Below are 22324 nucleotides of genomic sequence, written 5' to 3'. Positions count from 1 at the left end.
GTTTACGTTCTGATGTCAAGACCGGGGATGTGCAAAACTGAGCTCGACAGCGATTAGACACGCATGGACGGAGGTCAACACATTCTGGTTTATTTATTTATCATTTCATGCCGTATCTGCATCAAAAGGCTATATTTATGGCAAAAATAAGCATAATAACAATTATATTTCACTTCATTGTTTACATTTAACATTATTTAACAATATTATCTCCATAAACAAAACAAAAATAGATAAAAATAACAATAGTAATAACAGTTATACAAAATCTTTCAATTTGATATTTGATAAAAATTCTAATATTTAACTTTAAAAGAAACTTAAAAAAAAGTTAATGTACTTTATGAATAAAGACATTGCTTAATATTTAAAGCATGGACATTCCAATAAAACATGCTTTACAGTCAAGTAAGACTTTTTCGCTTTCAATAAATATGTTTAGTCCGTGTGACCAATTCAACTATATATACATATATACATATATATATATATATATATATATGGTCTTTTTTTTTTAAAGTTGTTGTGATGTTTATGTATATAAAATATGTAATATGTAGTATGTATGTGTATATATACTGTATTTCACTATAACTATTTCACTTGACAATGTAAATTCAGAAGAAATCTGTTTTATAAATATGATATTTTTAATTAATATTTTACTTGCAAAAATTCAAAATACAGGGCTAATTTTAAATGGCCATCAACGTAAAAAAAAAAAAAAAAGAAAAAAAAAAAAAGATGCATTTTACCAAATAGTAACAGCATCTACCAGTAATAACTAGATGAAATAAATTAATAGTTTCACTCCAATAAAAACATTTTTAAAGAATTTTTAAATCAAGATACATTTTCTTGAGATGCAAAATTACATAATATGGAATGTTCTGTGGTCGGAAAAATGTGAAACAAAATGTAAAAATATCTGCCAATGGGGTCCAAAATAAGTTGTTTAAATATGTTTAAACTCACTTCATTTTGACACATTTTTCAGAAAAAAAAGATGCCATTTTGCAAAACCTTGCAGTGTTGTATAGTTTTGCACATCCTTAATCAACCATTATAAACCTTAGCTTTATTAGTAACACATCGTGAAAAAACAATGACTAAACCATCTGGAAAGACAATCGAGGAAAAACAATCGCTGTGACCAACAATGCAAGGCATAAAACAAAGCTCTCCTTCACCTAGAAAGATCTAGAAAGCCACAATGTGCCACTCACATACTCTAAAAGCTCTTCTCGCTGTGGAAAATGTGACTGGAAATCACTGTCAGAGGTCTTGGGCTCAGCGAAGGAAGACTGGCGGGAAAAACAGCTGCATCCACTTTCCATCGGGCTTTTTGATGAAACGCTTCAGACTCTTATGTAATGAACACAGGTGTCCATGTGCACCGCAAACGTCTGCCTCCAGCTGAGCTCTCTTCATAACGCCAACTCTGACATCCGTCAGAATAAACCACTACATTTCCATGAGCAAGCGCTTACATTGGCCACTTGTGCTGAAACACAGGGCAGATTTACAGATCTTGGAGATGCACAGCACTGACTGGAAGTTATTCAGAGATAAAAACACAGCACTAATGTCAAGGTCATGGGTTTGATTCACAGAAAACACACACATACTGATCAAAAGTAAACCATGAATGCACTGCGAGTCACAGTGGATGAAATTAATGCAAAGCACATTCCCTGCTGAGAGACCAGCATGTGCTCTCAATCATCTCTGACCAGCATTATCACCAACATGGAAACTCACACTGGTCTGAGCCGGCCTTTCAGTAGAGCTTCCTGAATATAACGTGATGCTGTTCATTGCCGCCATGTTGCTAGGGTGTTGCTATGGCGTTGCCAGGGATTATCTCTAAGATGTCCTGAGTGGTGTTTAGAATGTTGCTATTTGGTTGCTATTGTGTTGCCAGGGCTTACCTCTGTTTAGAAAGTTTTTAAGTGGTTGCTATGGTGTTGCTAGGGCTTACCTCTTCATTTACTAAGGTGTTCTGAGTGGTGTTTAGAATGTTGCTATGGTGTTGCCAGGGCTTATCTCTAAGATATCCTGTGTGGTGTTTAGAATGTTGCTATAGTGTTGCTAGGGCTTACCTCTAAGATGCTATGAGTGGTGTTTAGAATGTTGCTATGTGGTTGCTAGGGCTTATCTCTAAGATGTCCTGAGTTGTATTTAGAATGTTGCTATGGTGTTGCCATGGTGTTGCTAGGGCTTATCTCTAAGATGTCCTGAGTGGTGTTTAGAATGTTGCTATGTGGTTGCTAGGGCTTATCTCCAAGATGTCCTGAGTTGTATTTAGAATGTTGCTATGGTGTTGCCATGGTGTTGCTAGGGCTTATCTCTAAGGTGTCCTGAGTGGTGTATAGAATGTTGCTATGTGGTTGCTAGTGCTTATGTCTAAGATGTCCTAAGTGGTGTTTAGAATGTTGATATGGTGTTGCTATGGTGTTGCTAGGGCTTATCTCTAAAATGTCCTGAGTGGTGTATAGAATGTTGCTATGTGGTTGCTAGGGCTTATCTCTAAGATGTCCTGAGTTATGTTTAGAATGTTGCTATGTGGTTGCTATGGTGTTTCCAGGGCTTATCTCTTAGATATTCTGAGTGGTGTTTAGAACGTTGCTATGGTGTTGTCAGGGCTTATGTTCTGAATAGTCTTGACAGCAAACACCACCAACAAGATTCTCACTTAAGAGCACCAGAAAATAGTAAATAACACAATGTAAGAACAAGATAACATTTATGCAGTACATTAAACTAAACCGGAATAATCGCATTAGTAATAGTGGTACCATCTTCAAGAATCTAAAATTCAGTCCCACCGTGCACTCTCTCTCTCTCTCTCTCTCTGCCAAGCTACTACAGAATTCACTAGAGTCCTCCTGTCGGAGCAAAACGCGATCAATACGGCCCAGTGACTCGTGATTGCTCTGTGTATTTTCAATGATCCAACAGAGATGTGTTTAAGCCATCAAACACCTTCTAATCATCATGCAACAGGGACTTCAATTTACACTGGACTGCGTGTTCTCAGCCCGGTCGATTATATCTGTTCCATCTACCGGCAACTCCAATTCTGTTCGAGCAGTCTTGCTACTATTTTGCCATAATAAGCCTCAAATTAATGATTAACCTTTGCAATCCAGCAAGCACATGGAAGACGGCATGCTCTTGTCATCCAAGTGGCTGCAAGAAAGATTCTGCATTATCGTGTGCGGGAAAAATTGAGGGGTTTGTGAGCAAATGAGGCAGCGTTATCGGCACGAAGCGTGCTTGAGTATAATGAAGACGCATCTCGAGAGCAAAGTGTCTTTTAATAACAAAACAGACTGTTTCACTGTATTGTGCACGCTTTAATAAAAAACTGTTCACGTTTGCATGCGTTAAGAGCCTATCCGTGAAGATAGAGGCAGTTATCTCGGGAACGCGAGGTGAATTAGCATGTGGTGCAGAGCGTCGGCCATTGTTTATGGCACTCTATTATTTGGTAATCAGACATTAAATGAGTCATTTCTCTACATTTAAACATTCCAGCCGGTGAGCTAATGGCTTAATCTGACCAACGTGGATGATTTACCTGTTGTTGACTCTGAATCACCATTAGACGCACTATTCGTGACTGCAAATGAAGCAGAAAATAATTTCTAAAAACATGCACTCTGACTCCTGAAAGGTTGACCATTCAGATATATGCATTAGTATGCGTTTTATGCTTTCGCCACCCTGTGATATTTGCAGCGTGTCTGACGCTTGTTTCATAAGGGCAATGCTTATAAAAGGCTTGAGGCTCCTTTATCAGAGGCCTTCATCAGTTGGTATTTCATATCTATCATATTTTTGTGTCCTTTACACATCACGCTGTCAAAGCGCCAGACAAGCAACCTCCTTCATTATCTTAAAATCTCTAAGGACAAAAAAATAAGATCTTTGCACAGTGTCTCATTTCAATGAAATAAATTTAAATCTAAATTAAACCCTAATATATTCCACTCCAGGGGACAGAGGCAGAATCAGGGCATACTTGAAAAACATGTCAAAATCAAGAGTAAAGTAAACTTTTAAAGTTCAGAAACTTTCATTTGTCAAGGGGTCATGGCTCACTGTTATGCCTATGCCAGTCTAAGTTGGAGTAAGTAATTAAAAATCATAAATCACAAAAGATGCAGCAAGTTTTAATAAAAGGCCAAAACAACAAATAACTATGACCCAGCTAACACAAATATGTTTTAACGTTCCCATTAAGGTATTAAAAGGTTATTTCTAAAAAGTTCTCTGAACATTCAAAACAAATAGTTACATTTAAAAAAAAATAAAAAAAAATAGGATGAACGTCTAATTAAAATACTTCAGGCAATGTGCCACTGTTTTGAGAACATAATTAAAGACCAGATAACTTTAAACGAACGTTACTGGAGGAACGTTTGTTCATAACTTTGAGAGAACTGCCCTATTAGCTACTGAGGGCTATATAAAGAATAACGGGGAATTCAAATAGATGTTTGCTTGAAAAACTAGTCAAATAATCATTTAACCCCCTGAGGTCGGCGGTATCGCCGGCGATACCAGCTCGCTTTTTTTTTATCAATGTAAAAGAAACTCATAAATACTCTGTTGAATTTGATTTTCCATAGGAGTTTCATACATCAATCGATTCTGTTAAATGTGTATTATTTTTGTGTATACTCACAATAAAAACAAAGTGTTGTGCTTTTCGCCAAATAAAGAAAAATAAACACGAAGCGAGTTCTGCCTTCTCTCTGTCCGTGTAGTCCATTCTGAAACGCGTCCGAAAATGAATCATAACTCAGCGAATACTTCTCACACAGGCACGTGAGAAATGTCTTTATGAAGCTTGAAATCTCTTCTTTTAAATGAAGTAATTTATATAAAAAACAAATGTTTTCAACTCATGTAATCCCTTTGAAAGCAAGGAGAGGTACCGTTTTTCCTTCTCCCTTCATTATCTCTAAATGAGCTGCAGCCGCCTCGCCCCCGGCGCGATTCACATGTAAATAGTTTACGTGATCTAGTATGCATCGCATACGCCCCCCGATAAATGCGAAAGATGATTCTGGACAGCGAGGAAGAATGCACCTTTTCCTCAGAGGACGAACGGCAGCATTTTGAAGAGCGAATTCCGCCGAGAACACAATTTCGGAGTAAGTTTTATTTAAAAGTCTTTTGTCTTTTATTTTTCGTGTTCGCATTTATGAGGAAAAAACAATATTACGTGACAGTTCTCCATTATGGACGCGAGTGCTCTAAAAAAAGCACTAAAAGACTTTCAAACTTTCACAGAGACCTCAAAACAGAAAGTACAAATCCTTTCTTTAAAACGAATTTCGTTTTGTATCAATTGTATCTTAATTTTAATAATTTTTTCATTAACAAATTTCCTGGATTTAAAGTAAATATAGGCTAGCAATCACAACATAAGGTGCTTGAACTGGAGATCATCATGAACCAGACCGTACTCGCCTCACGTCTAAAAAATGTGAAATTTATTTACAGAAAGCTGGTTCTAAACAAAACCATCCAAAACACTAGCCTACTGCGAAGATCGCGAGTCAATAGCCTATCGTCAACTTCATCTTTGCCAGAAGTTAAATTTAAATCGCGTGTGTGAATGAATGATGATGTTTTAGCAAACTGTATTGCTACTGAGATGAGTAAAAATCGACTGAAATATGAATACATAGATAAAATGTAGGCCTATAATCATTTTTTTTACAAAGAAAGAGTACACTTGAAATATTGTTGAAATTGTAATTATTGTTGTAATTGTAACCTTTTTAATAAAATAGCAAAACATATTTACAAGATAGATGTAAGCAAAATCTTAAATGGTCAATATAAGACTTCTTCTAAATATATCTTTTGTCCTTGCATTGTGGCTCAGTCAGTGTCACACCTGAATGAATGGATAATTATGCAGAGTGGGTGGGACATTGTATTCTAAGGTGTAAACTACTCCTCCCCCTCGCATATTGGCTTTCCAAGCAAAAGCTGTTTTACATCAATTTAAATCAATGTATGGTTTTATGTGAACGATAAAGCAAGACTATTTTCACATAATTTTGAAGAAAAAACTCTAGGCGAGGACACCCATTAGTCAAAAGTCTTATTGACACATATTTACTATGTGTTTTGTGGCCTTATTTCAGAATTTTTATTTTTTATTTTTTTCAATAACCATGCATAAACAGTATTCTCTCAAAAATGAAAACATGTACATACACGTGGCTCACATATTATGGTAGTCCTGTTTGTGCTTTATAGAGTGAATTTACACCTTTGCCATTAATATGTTTATAAGCAACTGAAAAAAGCACAAATGTCAGGGCATGTCAGAACATCTCAAGGGCCCCAAAAACAGCCCAGACCCCAGAGGGTTAATATTATTTAGGAAGCTCTGTGTAAGCTGGTTTAGAGTTTGTCTGAGCCAATCAGATACAGTTATTGAGGGTGTTCACATATCATATGTTCTTGTATTAAAGGGGTGCTTGATTATGATTTGACTTTTTTAACTTTAGTTAGTGTGTAATGTTGCTGTTTGAGCATAAACAACATCTGCAAAGTTACGACGCTCAAAGTTCAGAGCAAAGGGAGATATTTGCTTTTAAAGAAATCGCTTTTTAAGGACTACAACACACGGCTGGTAGAGACTACACCACATTCCTCCTGGGTTAGTGACATCACCAACCCTAGAATTTACATAAACCCCGCCCCCGAACACGATTTATAGATTATCAAGACAGAATATGCTAATCAATGACTAGAAGATAACTATACATCAGCTTCATAAATTCATCAACTAACCGTTCAGAAATGTCCTGTTGCTTCTACATGTTGTCTCTTCTTCTTGAGTCTCTCCATCATTGTCTGACTCCGGTTTGAACATAAAAGGCTAAAAGTTTTTGAAAATTTTCAGTGCATGTGTGTGTGAGGTAAAAGAACACAAGCTCTTGAAGCTCCGCCCACTGTGCCGGGAGCAGCGGCTCATTTGCATTTAAAGGAACAGACACAAAACGGTGCGTTTTTGCTCACCCTCAAAAAGTGACAATTTTAACATGCTATATAAAAATATCTGTGGTGTTTTTTAGCTAAAACTTCACACACACACACACACACACACACACACACACACACACACACACACACACACACACACACACACACACACACTCTGGGGACATTATTTTACATTCTGTGAAAAGTGCATTATACCACCCCTTTAAAAACAGCACAGCAAACTAGAACAGAATCTTTAAAAGTTGAATATTTGAACGTTGACACTGATGTCTGCAGTACAAACGGAGCAGTACAAGATTGAATTGCACGTTACAAAAATGTAATACTGAAGGGTTTCTTTAAATCTCTAACCCTAAGCATAAGCACCACTAATAATAATTTGACCCTCGTGCCGCTGCTCAAGCACAGCCTTATTAGTGTTTACTTGAGTACTTTAAAGGTTTTCTCTCTGCTACTGAGGCAGTTTCGCTGGAGTCTTCCAGCTTTACCTTCTCCACTGTTCCATGAAAAAGCCTTTTATGAAAGCCTGAAAACAAAAAATAATAAATAATGAATCCAGTAACACAGAATGGAAAATCCAAGACGTGCAGCATAATAAAGTAAGCCGCAAAATCAAATGACTGCTGTTTCTATGAGCTTTAATCTCTGGGTAATTTCATTTCACACAACACAGTACTAAACACTGCAACACTAGAACAATATTTTGGCTCCTGCTTCTCGCAGGTATTTGAGAAACGGAGCCATTAAACACACATCTATTGTTTAATTGTGTAGCTGAATAACAACATGTGGAATAAAGAGATAAAGAACAACCCCACATGCGGTAAAGGAGGCTTTCTCTCTGATCCGAAGAATAAAAGTCTTTTCGCTCATCAAGTGGAATGATAAATTCCCCCCATAATGCATCTGCCGCAGAATTCGTGATGAAAAAATATTTTAAATTAGGTGTCAAAAGCCTCATACTCAACAACTCCCTCTCAAACTGCACTCCAAACGCGCTTTCGTCCAATTATTTGAAAATGACAGCAAATTGAACAGAAGAAAGCACAAAGCCGTCATCCCGAGGCTCACATCCAGGAAGCCCCATCGGAATACATATACCATTAATGAGTCTGTCCCATCAGCGCGGCTCATGTGAGATCATCGGATGCTGTGCGAGTTTATGCGAGGAAACACAATCAATACACTTATCCAGATGCACTGCACAGCCATCGTAAGACTGGCGACGGGAATCATTATTCTGGTTCCGATTTCAGTTCTGGTTCTTTAAAAGGGATAGTTCACCCCAAAATAAACATTGTGACATCATTTACTCGCCCTTGTGTCATTCTAAACCCGTATGACTTGATTTCTTCTGAAGGAGATGTTGAGCAGAATGTTCACGCTGCTCTTTAACATGCAACAACCGGAAGCTCCAAAAATAGCTTTGCATAAACAGCACACCAAAGTTTGAGCCATTATTCATTGATATTTTTGCTCTCGGATCATATTCATGTTTACATACAGTATAATCAATACATACAGTAATCAAATATATATATATATATATATATATATATGTGAAGAGTTCAGATGCAAAAGCCTCTAAGTGCCATCAGAAATTTTCTTCTACAATGATCATTTTTATAAAGCTTGTATATTTTAGTTCAGTAATTTCACTTAAATGGCAATGAAAATTGCCTATGAATTGTCATTTAAGTGAAATTACTGAACTAAAATATACAAGCTTTATAAAAATGATCATTCTAGAAAAGAAATTTCAGATGGCACTTAGAGGCTTTTGCATCTGAACTCTTCATATATACTGTATATATATATATATAAATATATATATAGATAGATAGATATACATACATTTTTCAATTGTAGTCTTTAAAAAAGGCATCTGAAAATAATTAATGTATTGTTGTCAAAACATTTTCGATGCATACCGATACTGAAATATCTGAAACGCTTTCAATTCTCATTTTCCGCAGAATAGATACACAATACCAGCGCTCTCTCATCTCTCCGACAGCGAGTTACACACAAACCCGCCTCCGCTCACTCACTCACTCGTTTCATTTACTCCGGATGAACATTGTTACTGTCACAGGGCTTGAATTTCGGGGTGGGATTTGCAAGTATTGCGCATAATTTTACTCATTCACGCAGATTTTGTGCTCACACCCAAAGAGCGCACACGTGAAGCCGCCTCTCTTTTCACTGCTAATGCGTAAAATACTGCAAAAAATAATGTCAAATGCTGGTTTTGGTGAGTATTGATGTAAACACAGTAAGTTCTGTTTCAAGTGAACATAAACAGTTGAGAAATAATATGCATGTAACGGTATAATGGATCCATGTGTCAGGTCTTAAAGGTTAAAAAGTCAAATTATGAGATGATATTAAAAATATCTATAAGGCAGTTTTCCCCCATCGTATCGATGTCAAAATTGTGGCTTGTAACTTTGGAAAACCACTAGCCAGAGTGACTGTTGAGCAAAAGAAAATTAATGTCAAGCCCTAGATACGGGTAACACTTTATTTCAATACTCCACTTAGACATTCTACTGACTATAAGTAACTTTGCAAAGACTGTATATCTGCTAACACTTTATTTTGCTTCTCCCCAACACATTCTACTGACTATAAGTATCTTTGCAAGTGCATGTCAACTTATTCTGCTAACCCAAACCCCTAACCTAACGGTCTGCTGAAAGGCTACTAATACTCGTCTAATGAGAGTTAGTTGACATGTAGTTGCAAAGTTACTTAGGCTACGTCTACATTAATCCGGATACATTTGAAAACGGCGTTTTCGTTTATGAACCCTCTCCGTCCACACTAGTGTTTTCGGGCGTTTCAGTGTGGATGAGAAACTTTTGAAAAACGCCTGAAAACTCTGAACGCCTGAAAAAGTTATCGCGTATTTCTTCTGACAGGATCATTTTTATTTAATAAATAAAAATATCTCAGCATTCACTGATGCGGTCCAGGTCGCACGCAGTCACCATATGTTTGGTCTAAAACGCTAAAACTGCTCTCATGTATTGCCGCAGGACAGCAAATGTGAGTAAATTCTGTCATCTTTGCAGGACTGTGATATGAAGAGTGTGCAATGTAGAATATTTTTAGCAGCAGTGTGAAAGTGAATAGCACATAACAGGCACAATACTGGTATAAACATGAATATCTATTGGTACAATATGCGTCACATGACTAAATTTACGTCATTGTTTTTAAACACCACCAGTTTCACAGTCCACACTACAACGTGAAAATGCCGTTTTCAAATGTATCCACTTTGGAGTGCGTTTTCAAAAAAGCTTCGGTTTCATTAATAAAAACACCGTCTCAGTGTCGACGGAAGGCCAAAACAGAGAGAAAAATATACGTTTTCAAATTAACGTATTAGTGTCCGCATTATAGTGAGTAGAATGTCTAAAGTGCACCGTCGAAATAAAGTGTAACCTTTGAATATGTACATTATACAGTAGATTTTCATTGAGTAACGACTTAACCAGGGCTGCCAACTTTTGAGTTTAGCTTGGAGTGAGATTTTTTTTGGGCGGGGGGGGGGGGGGGGGGGGGGGGGGTTGGGTATGTAAAAACAAAAATATTGCATCACAAAAAGTGTAATTGTGATTGTCAAAACATTTGGTAACTAAATAGAATTTTATGAAGTTTAGTGACAACGTTACAATGTTTACATTGTACAATGACTGGTAGGATACAGTTTTTATTATTGCTTGACAAAAAATTCAAGATTTCAATTCCATTCTTGTGATTTGATTCCGATTTTGATTCAATATTGACTAATTTGGATACATGTTTATTTTAAATTTTATTAAAAAAAAAAAATCTCACCTAATGCTGTAAACATTGAGGGCCCAATCTGATGGTATTATTAAAGGTTAAAAATAACAAATTAAATTAAATATAATGCAGTTTTTGTTATAATAACAATAATTTAATGACATAAGTAAAAATATAATAAATATGTAATATAGTGCTCAGCAAAATCTCCTCTCTAGCTACTTTTTCTATTCAATTAACACGCTCAATGCGTGAGAGTTGGCAGCCCTGCTTAACATTGGGTCTGTTCCATTGACAAAGATACTGAACAGCTTCAGAAGACTGGAATATATATGGACCACTGTTTAATAGTGTACTTCTGAAGTTTGACAGGCCCTTTTTGACCAATTCATTGCAAAATGACCAGCTAATAAAAGTTGTGACAGTGGGAAAAATGCACAAGACAGATGCGATTTTGTCTTCTTGTTTTTGCTTTTACCACATTCAATATAATCTCACACTCACAAAATTTTCATTTTAGCACAAGACAGCATCAAAATAATTCACTTTTGGTATTTTTTAAAAACTGTACTTAAGGTGAAGGTGGTAAAGAAAAGGCCTCAGTACTCTCATGAATAATTCAGTTAGGCTAAAATATGCAAATCTATGTATTAGCCTAGTTATGCTCCATGCCGTAACTTACAGCACGTTATCTATTATATATGAACGAGAGTTGGAATGGACGACCCGTTGGCAGCTATAACTTCACCGGGTCCCCACGCACACCCTCGCAGAGCTAAAGATGCTGGATAACTTGTGATCCAGCTCCAAAATGCTAATGCCTACTTGACTAATAAATGACATCCTGTGAGAATTAGCTAGTAGTACGCGGATATGTCTTGCAGCTATTAAAGACAATGATGTTGTTAGGTTTGGGAGGCTTGTGAGATGGACTGAGGCGAAGCATAGTGCTGTAGCTAATCCTTCCATTTTCCCTACAGGGCTAATCAGGAATCTGCTCCGACTGATCCCATCCATCTACATCTGAAGCAATTTAACAGAAAGAGTTCACGAGGAGTCTCAGCGGGCACCAAATGAGCCGAATCTAGGCCAAACTTTTAAAGACATGTATGGCTAAGTTAATATGTGGGCTGTGGAGGAAAACTGTTTAACATGCAAAAGCACGAACATTTTCACGAGCAGATGCAAGTGTTCAGCAACTTTCAGTTCCCAGCAGAGAATTACTGGCTGCTGAGAGCATGAAAACATCAGAAATGAAGAGATATAAGAAACTAAAATGTTAATAATCGTGCATATTATTGGCCATATGCAGTTCATGGTAATTATTAATACATGTCAATGTTTGTGTGTTACAATGGTAAAACTTAGTCCCAAAGCACTGGTGTTGGTAGCGATGTCAATTTACATACATTTCCATTGATCGTTGTTTAAATTAACCATCAATTAACTGATTAATCGTTAACCGTTAACCTCTTAAATCCAAATTGGGGGGCACTACTAAGTTACTTAACAATAACTTGCTTAACCAACACAAAGTAGGTGTCGTTTTAAAGCCTAAAAGCTTGGCTTTACAGTGATTATGATCATCACTTAACAAGTGCTTTTAAAATCACTGACATATTAGAAGTGCTCTATTTTCATAGTGTGGAAAAATAAAAATATGCACATGAAAAATTTAAATATGATCCGTAAAATCATAGTATGGACTTGTGTCATATATCGATAAAGATGTCTTATCTATCAGAATACAACAAGCATATTTGTTTCAGTTAAGAGACCAAACTATACCAAGTATTTGTAAGAGCCGGCACACATGTAAATAGTCTACACATGATGCTTTTGCACTATGTGTTGCTTTTTAACTTTGTGAAACATTAGTAATCCATAGTAGATCACATATCTTTATTTAGGACAGGTGGTCTCGGACAAGCCCAAGCGCAACATAAGACGATGTGTGGATCACAAGGAGACATTTAACATATATGTTTATTTCATTCTGTAACGTAGTAAAGAGGAGGGGATTACTCGTTCACCCGCGCTCTGCTTCGCTTGGCTTGAACTGCAACAGTAGGCACGTTTCCATTACAGATTTGCACAAAACTTTCGCGATTGTTTCTAAATATCGACAAAAAACGATTGTGAAATGATGTGTTTCCATTAACCAATGTTATGCGACTAAAACTTCATTTGTTTCTCTCGCGAGGATCATTCCAAAAATCATGGCGACGGACGTATGTATATCCCAGCCACTGCACTGGCCATTATTATTAATGGAAGGAGACGTATGTGTGTGTTATCCAAGCATTAATGGCAAGGAAAGACCCTTATACTGGCAGCGGCACATATGAGGTGTTTCTGGGTGTTTCTCACTCATTTCTGCTCCAAGGTCTTGATTGTGGCATTTCTTTGAGGTTTAGAATCCAGTATTCCTGTAATTCTTTAGTCTTTTATGAGTTTAATAAAGAACTCTGTCTCGTATTCTGTCCAAACACACCACGTCATCTACGTAAGGTGACCTGTAAATGCGCAAACACTGTTTCCATTGCAGTTTTGCGAAATATTTTTCGAATTGCCTGAAAAACCCCCTCATGCGAGTGTAAAAACTTTTTTGCGATAAATGGGAGTGTTTTCAATTCGCAATTTCAATTTGCGCAATTTGAAGGGTAATGGAAACGCGGCTAGTGACATGCTGCTTTGCTAAAGCAATAGGACTTCCAGGATCCAATCGCATCGCAATCATCTCGCAGTGTTTTCCAACATCATTTGAAAGTTTAACAAATGGAAACTGGATCTTGGGTGTAGTCAAGTCAAGTCAAGTCCTCTTCATTTATATAGCGCTTCTAACAATATATAGGGGGTAGGGATGATGTGTAGAGACCAATCAGACACTGTTTTACAGCTGGAGCGCGCTTGGATTGGTTCGATTGCTCACATTGACAGGTCTTGATTTACCGTGTGCTGTAGAATAGGAGCCTCAGCTGAAACTGTCACTCATCAACCAGGAGCTATATATATAAATATATATTTATATAACATCTATATATGTTCAGTAAAATCACTAGTTTATTGTTTAAAGGGTTTTTTGGACACTAAACGGCTTGCCTACCTAATCCATTCCATGGCTGGAAGACATTTTAAAGTTCCCCTGTAGTCAATAATTGTATCTCTTAAAACTCATCTTTGATCACCAAAATGACATATTTAAATGTTTTTTCCTTGAAAAAATGTGTCTTAATGCCTTAAAATATCTTGAATGTAACTCGACACCCTTGCCTCATTTAGTATGCGCGGTTCTATGAATATGCAAATGAGCCCCGCCTCCACTCACTCACTCAGCTCAGAGATCCACTGGTTGACGATCACACGTTGATCTGATTGGTTACAAGGTAGTTTGTGACGTCAGAAACACCAGTGATTTCAAAGCGTGTTTTTGAGACTGTCTTTGGTTCACTGCAGTTTTAAGGAGGAAATACTCAGCAATGCTGTCGACTTATGAATTTACACATGGGTTGACTTAAAGCATATTAAAACACCACATAGACACATAAACAACATAAAAAAATTAAAAATCAATTAAATTATCGACAATTAATCGTTAGCATCCCTAGTTGCTGGGTATGCCATGATTGATTAGCCAATGCCCGACAGTTGTTGCAGCATTTGTTGTTTATAAAACAGCAAGGTGCACAAAACGCAACGCCATCTGCGGCCGAAACTGTGTGCTTAGCTTCTTTTGGATGTTGAAAGGGTCCATAAGTCAGAGAATTGGGCTCACACAAAGGCTGCCTTTAAGCACTGTTAGATCTGAGAGGAAAAGCAAAGAGCATCCCTCAGGGGCTAATCTGTATTTGCCCAGTTCAGCATTAACCATATAAAAGAGAGTTCAATAAGTCGCAGAACAAAACTCAGCTGAGAGCCCTGACGTGTCTGGCCCGAGGGCGTCGCATGAGTTACACAGCGCCAGCAGCAAGAGCTCACACACCCATGACAAATGACTCCTCTAGTCATGGCATATTACCATGCTCTCGCCCGTCTCTGAAGAAGCCTGCCAGGTGCAGGAACATCTCATTCTTGTAGCACTAAAATATTTTGATGTATTATTCATTTAGGGTGTAGTCCCTCTCATTGCAATGCAAAATGAGCGAAATGAGGCGAATCTCACGAAACCTGTCACAAACACATCTAGATCATATTTCACCCCCTGAATCGAAAGAAAAAATAAGATATTGTATTATGCACAAAGAAAATGAAGCCTATTTTAGGAACAGATTTTTTTTTTTTTTTGCGACTTGCATGCCAATAAAGCACTAATTCTTCTTGGAAAAATATTCTCATCCATGTAATGCAAGCAAAATAATGATTTATTATTTCAAATAAAAATGCACTGAATAACACTTTAAAATAATGCTCCATTTTTTTATATTAGTAACTACATTAGCATGAACTAACAGTGAAAAGTACTTAGTATTGCTAATTTCAAAATTTGCTGATGCATTATTAAAATCAAAAGTTGTATCTAAGGTTCATTAGTTAACATTAGTTAACATGAGCTAAGAATGAACAATACTTCTACAGCATTTATTAATCTTAATTGATTAATTAATATTTCAACATTTGCTAATACATTATTAAAATCAAAGGTTATATTTGTTAACATTAGTTAATGCACTGTGAACTAACATGAAGAACAGCTGTATTTTTATTAACTAACATTAACAAAGATTAACTAATATAGTAACAAATGTATTGCTCATTGTTAGTTCATGTTAGTTAATACATGTTAACCTTATTGTGAAGTGTTACCAATATTATTTAATGGACATGAGTGGACATGAACTAACAATGAACAGTTGAATTTTTATTAACTAACATTAACAAAGATTAATAAATACTGTAAAAAAAAAAAAAAAAAAGTATTGCTAATTGTTAGTTAATGCATTAACTAATGTAAACTAATGGAACCTTGTTGTGAAGTGTAACCCATTCATGCTCACTCTTCTTTTGATTTTGGGGTGAAACACGACCAGGACATTTTATAGTGCGATTCACCCGAGAACAGACTCGAGCTAAAACAGCAGATTTAATACAAATTGTCTGGCAAGATTTCTCCCAAAAACCACCAAGACATCTGGAGCGCAAACTCAATCTGCTCCTGGAACAACTGTACGTCTGTGCGTCCCAACTCCAGCAGGAGAATATTAATTATCAGCAGACATTAAGGCCTGCAGATTGAATCTGGCACACATTAAAGTCGAGCATGTTACCACGACGGACCTCCTGAGGGGAAAGACGTCTACATTTTCTCTCCCAAAAAAGAGCAGAATACATTTACATGCTTAACAATGTGCCAGTCCCTCAGCTAGCAATTTTCCTCTTTTAATTCAACTAACACAATCTCATCAAATATTAATATCGCTCTTGAGTCGTCTCTAACTCAATGCAAGAGAAAATGAAAGGACGATTATGGAGGAATAAAACAAATAACTAAAAATGCTTCCGTTCGAATGAATCCAAGCGAGCGTGAACATGATTCACTAAGATCTTTACTTGCTCTTATCAACATCTTCATGTTCGGTCTGGTATTATTAATGCAATTTTGCTTTCCTAATCATGTCTAACAGAAAAATACATTTGATGCAGTTTTCAATTTAGCACAGCATGTTCTTTTAAACACAGCAAATTTCTTTCTGTAATTAGGTAATTAGCTCTTCTAATCTCTAAACTTTTAATCTAATAAAAGGAAATGCTTGCGTTCCAATGCGATTCATGTCAACTCTGGCTTTCTCTCTGGAATGACGGCAACTAAACAAAGCATGAGAGAAATCATTTGGTTGTCTCCAAAACTGTGAAGCATTTACAGCACTCGGTGAAGTATGAAAATAATGAGTAAAGTTTTCTCTTTCCTTGAACATTCGCTTGGCCCGCACAACTACAGTCTTGGCCCTGTGTTCAGAAATTCATAATAATCTGGCCAAATTTTAATCTACCGCAAGTGATGTAACTTTATAGCCGATATAACCATTGGAGTAAACCTCAACCCCTGCCTTTAGCTAAAAACAGTGTTTATGTTCTCTCAATAGTCTCGTTCAGTGGGATCAGCAGCTGTCCACGACTCTGAAGTGCATCCACGTTTGGTTTCTCTGTGACATCTGAAGCATTACTGCATTCACAACAGCGTGCGTTCAGCATTTAGACGACTCGTGGACATCTCAGCACTCGTGCGTACCGCTGGGACACGGGCTTATTTTAACCATTCCCCTGGAGACAGATCAAATCCAATGCTTTCACTGCCATTAAAAATGAATCATATGTGGCACAGTTACATTTACTGTACTTCAAACAGAATGAGACATAGGTTGCACTACTGCACTTAATGGATTAGTTCACTTCAGAATTCAAATTTCCTGATAATTTACTCATCCACCACGTCATCTAAGATGTCCATGTTTTTCTTTCTTCAGTTGAAAAAGAAATGAAGGTTTTTGAGGAAAACATTCCAGGATGTTTCTCCATATAGAGACTTCAATGGGGTCCAAATGTGAGTTTCAGAGCAGCTTCAAAGTCTCGACACGATCCAGCCGAGGAATAAGAGTCTTATCTAGACAAACCAGCGGACATTTTAGAACAATAATAAACATTTATATACGTTTACCCACAAATGCTCGTCTTGCGACTTCACGCATTAACGTAATCACGTTGGAAAGGTCAGGCGGTGGTGACCTGATGTACGGCGAAAAACTCGCCCGACATCGTTGTTTTACCTTTTATTTACGTATTTTTTTATAAATGGCGTTTGACTTAATGTCCTTGCACACTGAGTCTGAAATTTTTGCATGCATTTTTTCATATTCGTGATTCGGTGGCTCTGAAATGTCAAAACACCATTCAAAATGCTACGGATGTGAAAAACACAGAAATTCTAACCTGATCCGAATTATTTTATGACGGACAAAAGTTTCGGAGGCAATGTGCAAGCGTGATTGACATAACGTGAGGTCGTGTTTATTTTTTAACGTGCGAAAATTTCGGATGCGAATTTCGGACTCAGTGTGCAAGGGCCTTTAGTCTTTGCACGTTCACTTTGTAAACACTGAGTCTGTTCTTCCTCCTATACGTCACGCTAAGATAAGATGAGATGAGATAAGACTCTTATTCCTCGGCTGGATCGTGTCGAGACTTTGAAGCTGCACTGAAACTCACATTTGGACCCCATTGAAGTCTCTATATGGAGAAAAATCCTGGAACGTTTTCCTCAAAAACCTCAATTTCTTTTCCGACTGAAGAAAGAAAGACATGAACATCTCGGATGACGTGGAGGGAGAGTAAATTATCAGGGAATTTTAATTCTGAAGTGAACTAATCCTTTAAGTGAAAGCCTGCTTCAGTAAAACTGTAGGAGCCGCCAGCCTTCCCAAGACAAGCCAGAGGGAATCCAAAAATAAACAGCCACTCATTCTTTTAATTAAAGGTGAATCAGTTGGCCTGTGGCAAAACGCCCCGAACCAAACTCCAAACAAATCATCCATTCTTAAACAGTTCAATACGAGATGACAGCGGGTTACGGGCCAGGAAAGGAGTCTTGGGATGCCTAGAGAAGATTATTGAATGGCTCGATCTGTTCTTTCAATACCCTTGCCACTAACTGTTAAACTTCAGGGGTCCTGTCACATCTCAGCCCATCTAATCGGGGTGGACTTAAACAATGAGACAGGGCTAAACCGAATGCACCTGCAAATGAGAATTGATGTAGTGCGTATTGCCTCTACCTGTGTGATGAATGGGTCTGAGTAAACTATTGGATGTGCTCAGAAGCGTGGACAGCTGGTGAGGGATTGACATGGGAATACGGTGTCTGTTCATTCCCGTTTTCCTGTTAGACCTTAAATAGCATCCCGAGACAAAGCAGCGCTACAACAATCCAGGTTTCAATTACATTCTGATGAATTCCCGAGGCATTAATGAGGAGAATTAAGCAAAGAAAGTGCATGCACTTGAAACCGCAATGCTCAATATCAGACCGGTTTCAATGACTCATGACTCACAAAACTTTCAACTTTATGAAGCACTTTTGCTTCACTAACGGATTTGCTGAACTGGCATATTAGAAATCCCTTAATTGCCTCGAGGCAAGACAAAGCATAAATTGAGTGTTTACATGCATGGATCCATGTCAATTCATAATTTATAAAAGGAAGTCCATGTTTGTTGCCTAATATGTTTAGTTGAATTGCATACAGTATGAAAGTGATAGAAATGATAAATATTCAATATGCAAAGTAATGCAAATATTGTGAAGTATTGTATAATACAGTCTTCCCTTTATAATTCCACTATGGTGCTTTTTGCATTATTTTGGAGTACCATGGCACATAAATATGATAATCATCCAATACCATCATATACACATCAAAATACCATTATAAAACCATCTTACTGTTCTATGGTAATGCCTAAATATTTTTATTTTTTTGTTGAGAGGATTATAAACAAATCATGAGAAAACAATAATTGACTATGGCTGTTTTGGTAATATCTTGTGCATGTATTCATTTGGATCACCATGCAAATACCATAGTATATGAATATATTAATCCTAAAGTGCCATGGTATTACCATCACTGTACATCTACGCTAATCTCTTGAAAATATTAATAGAAAACAATCATGACTTCAGCAAGAAATCGATTTGCAATGGTTTCCGGATACTGAACCATGGTTTGTATAGGATATGGTATTTCCTTACATTTCCTTAATAGGAGGACCATTAAAATACCATGGTACATAAATACGGTAATCATTCAGTACCATGTTATTTTTACCATCACTGCACCATATACTACCACTCTACTAATAAGTATTACTACAACACAATAACGACCTCAGCAAGAAAGCAATTTAACAGTGTTTCTGGATACTGTACCATGGTTCTAATGGTAGTACCATGGTATTTCCTTGCGTATATTAGAGTACCATGCAAAAACAAGGGTAAATGAATATGGTAATCATATCAAAGTGCCATGATACTGCTACATTGCAAATAAGTATTAATACAAAACAATCATGACCTCGGCAAGAAAGCAATTTAACAGTGTTTTTGGATATTGTAGCATGGTTCTAATTTCTTTACGTAAATTGAAGTACCATGCAAATACCATGGTACATCATTCAGTACCTTAATGTATAACTAAGAACCACATATTGCGATGCCATCACTGTACCAAGGTACAGTACTTTTAAAACCCATCGTTCTATATAAAATATTTAAAGCAATTATTTCGCGTAGTAAAGCATGATCCATAAATCCCACACACGTCAGTGTTTAATGAATGTTCTGCAGGTGAGAGAGAAACGCACCTGTGTTTCCTCGCGTGCGTCGAGCTGAGGAATCCATCGCTCCGCGTCCGGCGCGCGTCTCTCTCGCGCACACGGGAACTGTTCTGGTCTAGCACTCGGTTCGGTTTGGTTCTCTCACTGTCGTGTCTCCTCTCGAAGTGTCGTTTCCTCCTAAAGAAGAGCGGAACTAAATCACATCACTCCTTCAGGTCCAGCAATGCTGTTTCTCCACACGCGCTGAGCGCGAGACTGACGAGCACACCGAGAGAGACGCGCGCGGAGTTCACTGGCTATGTGCGTGTGTGCGCGCGACCGCGTCTGTGTGTGTGTGTGTGTCTGAGGGAGGAGTCGTTTTGATGCGCGCACAACTCAAACAATCTCAGTGTGTAAACTATTAAATATTTCACTGGGGTTCATATCCCAGTTCACAAGGGGCTTACTGTTTTTTTTTTTTTTTTTTGTGCCTAACTTAAGATAATTGCAAATAATATATACAAATCTTAATCCAGCCACTGGTAACACAATTTTCGTAAATTACACAAACATACCTTCTACTGTAATGTACTACTACTGGAAAAGTGAACTGTACACTATGCGCATGCGCCGTCGAGCCAAGTGGTCATTAAAGCATGTACATTCAATTTATTACGTAAAACTAAAAAGACTATGTTAAATTAAAACGTTCCTATATGCAATCTATGTCATGTCAATCATTTTGTTTCGCATTGAGCCTATGCAGTAATAATACATTTTAATGTCACACTTAAATGTCACACTTCTTATACTGACACTGAAAAGTGGCATTGATAGGAAATGCAGAGAATATAGTAGATGAGAAAGAAATGCATTAACACATCGATGTGAGGCATCCTCTGCACAACCTAGTACAGACAGATCATTCACCAGTCATTTAAACTATTGATTTAAGCAATAAACACTTACTAGACTTGTGCATATAGATTCCATAGCGCACAGATTATTCTGTCAGCTGCTTACATTCGTTTATTGGATGGTTTGTAATTTGTAAAGCAGTTGTGAGGCCTCGCTGACTGTAAAAACAGATAAACAAGATTCAGTATCTCATCTAACATCCGAGGCTCACACTTTATGTGTATATCAAAATGAGTCAATATGGCTGATCAATATCTTTCCTGTCCAATTTAGTCACTATCACAAATCCTTTATGTGTCTCCCTTGGCATAGATCATAACTAACAAGTGCAAAGCAGCCTTTCTTTCTTTCTTTCTTTCTTTCTTTCTTTCTTTCTTTCTTTCTTTCTTTCTTTCTTTCTTTCTTCATTCCTTCCTTCCTTCTTTCCTTCTTTCCTTCCTTCCATCCTTCCTTCCTTCCTTCCTTCCTTCCATCCTCTCTTCCATCCTTCCTTCCTTCCTTCCATCCATCCTTCCTTCCTTCCTTCCTTCCTTCCTTGCTTCCTTCCTTCCTTCCTTCCTTCCTCCCTCCCTCCCTTCCTTCCTTCTTTCCTCCCTTCTTTCCTTCCTTCCTTCCTTCCGTCCATCCTTCCTTCCGTCCGTCCTTCCATCCTTCCTTCCTTCCATCCTTCCTTCCTCCCTCCCCCCTCCCTTCTTTCCTTCCATCCTTCCTTCCTTCCTTCCTTCCTTCCTTCCTTCCTTCCTTCCTTCCTTCCTTCCTTTCTTCCATCCATCCTTCCTTCCTTCCTTCCTTCCTTCCTTTCTTTCTTTCTTCCTTCCTTCCTTCCTTCCTTCCTTTCTTCCATCCATCCATCCTTCCTTCCTTCCTTCCTTCCTTCCTTCCTTCCGTCCGTCCTTCCATCCTTCCTTCCTTCCTTCCTTCCTTCCTTCCTTCCTTCCTTCCTTCCATCCTCTCTTCCATCCTTCCTTCCTTCCTTCCTTCCATCCATCCATCCATCCATCCATCCTTCCTTCCTTCCTTCCTTCCTTCCTTCCTCCCTCCCTCCCTCCCTCCCTTCCTTCCTTCCTTCTTTCCTCCCTTCTTTCCTTCCTTCCTTCCTTCCATCCTTCCTTCCTTCCTTCCTTCCATCCTTCCTCCCTCCCTCCCTCCCTCCCTCCCTTCTTTCCTTCCATCCTTCCTTCCTTCCTTCCTTCCTTCCATCCATCCTTCCTTCCTTCCTTCTTTCCTCCCTCCCTTCTTTCCTTCCATCCTTCCTTCCTTCCTT

The 22324-nt window shown here is 37.8% G+C and overlaps 1 protein-coding gene across 1 annotated transcript in view; it reads right to left on the bottom strand.

Moving 5' to 3' along the window:
* The window catches only part of hs3st1l1 (heparan sulfate (glucosamine) 3-O-sulfotransferase 1-like1), a 57395-nt gene extending 36910 nt beyond the window's left edge, over nucleotides 1–20485 (bottom strand). Inside the window, exon 1 of the mRNA XM_079855713.1 lies at nucleotides 20191–20485. The gene's annotated coding sequence lies outside the window, so the exon portion shown is untranslated. The remainder of the gene's footprint in view (nucleotides 1–20190) is intronic.
* Nucleotides 20486–22324: the final 1839 nt, after the last annotated feature.

The sequence above is a fragment of the Squalius cephalus genome (assembly GCF_949319135.1).
Source record: "Squalius cephalus genome assembly, chromosome: 21".
Classification (NCBI taxonomy): domain Eukaryota; kingdom Metazoa; phylum Chordata; class Actinopteri; order Cypriniformes; family Leuciscidae; genus Squalius; species Squalius cephalus.
This window is presented reverse-complemented; position numbering and strand designations above follow the sequence as displayed.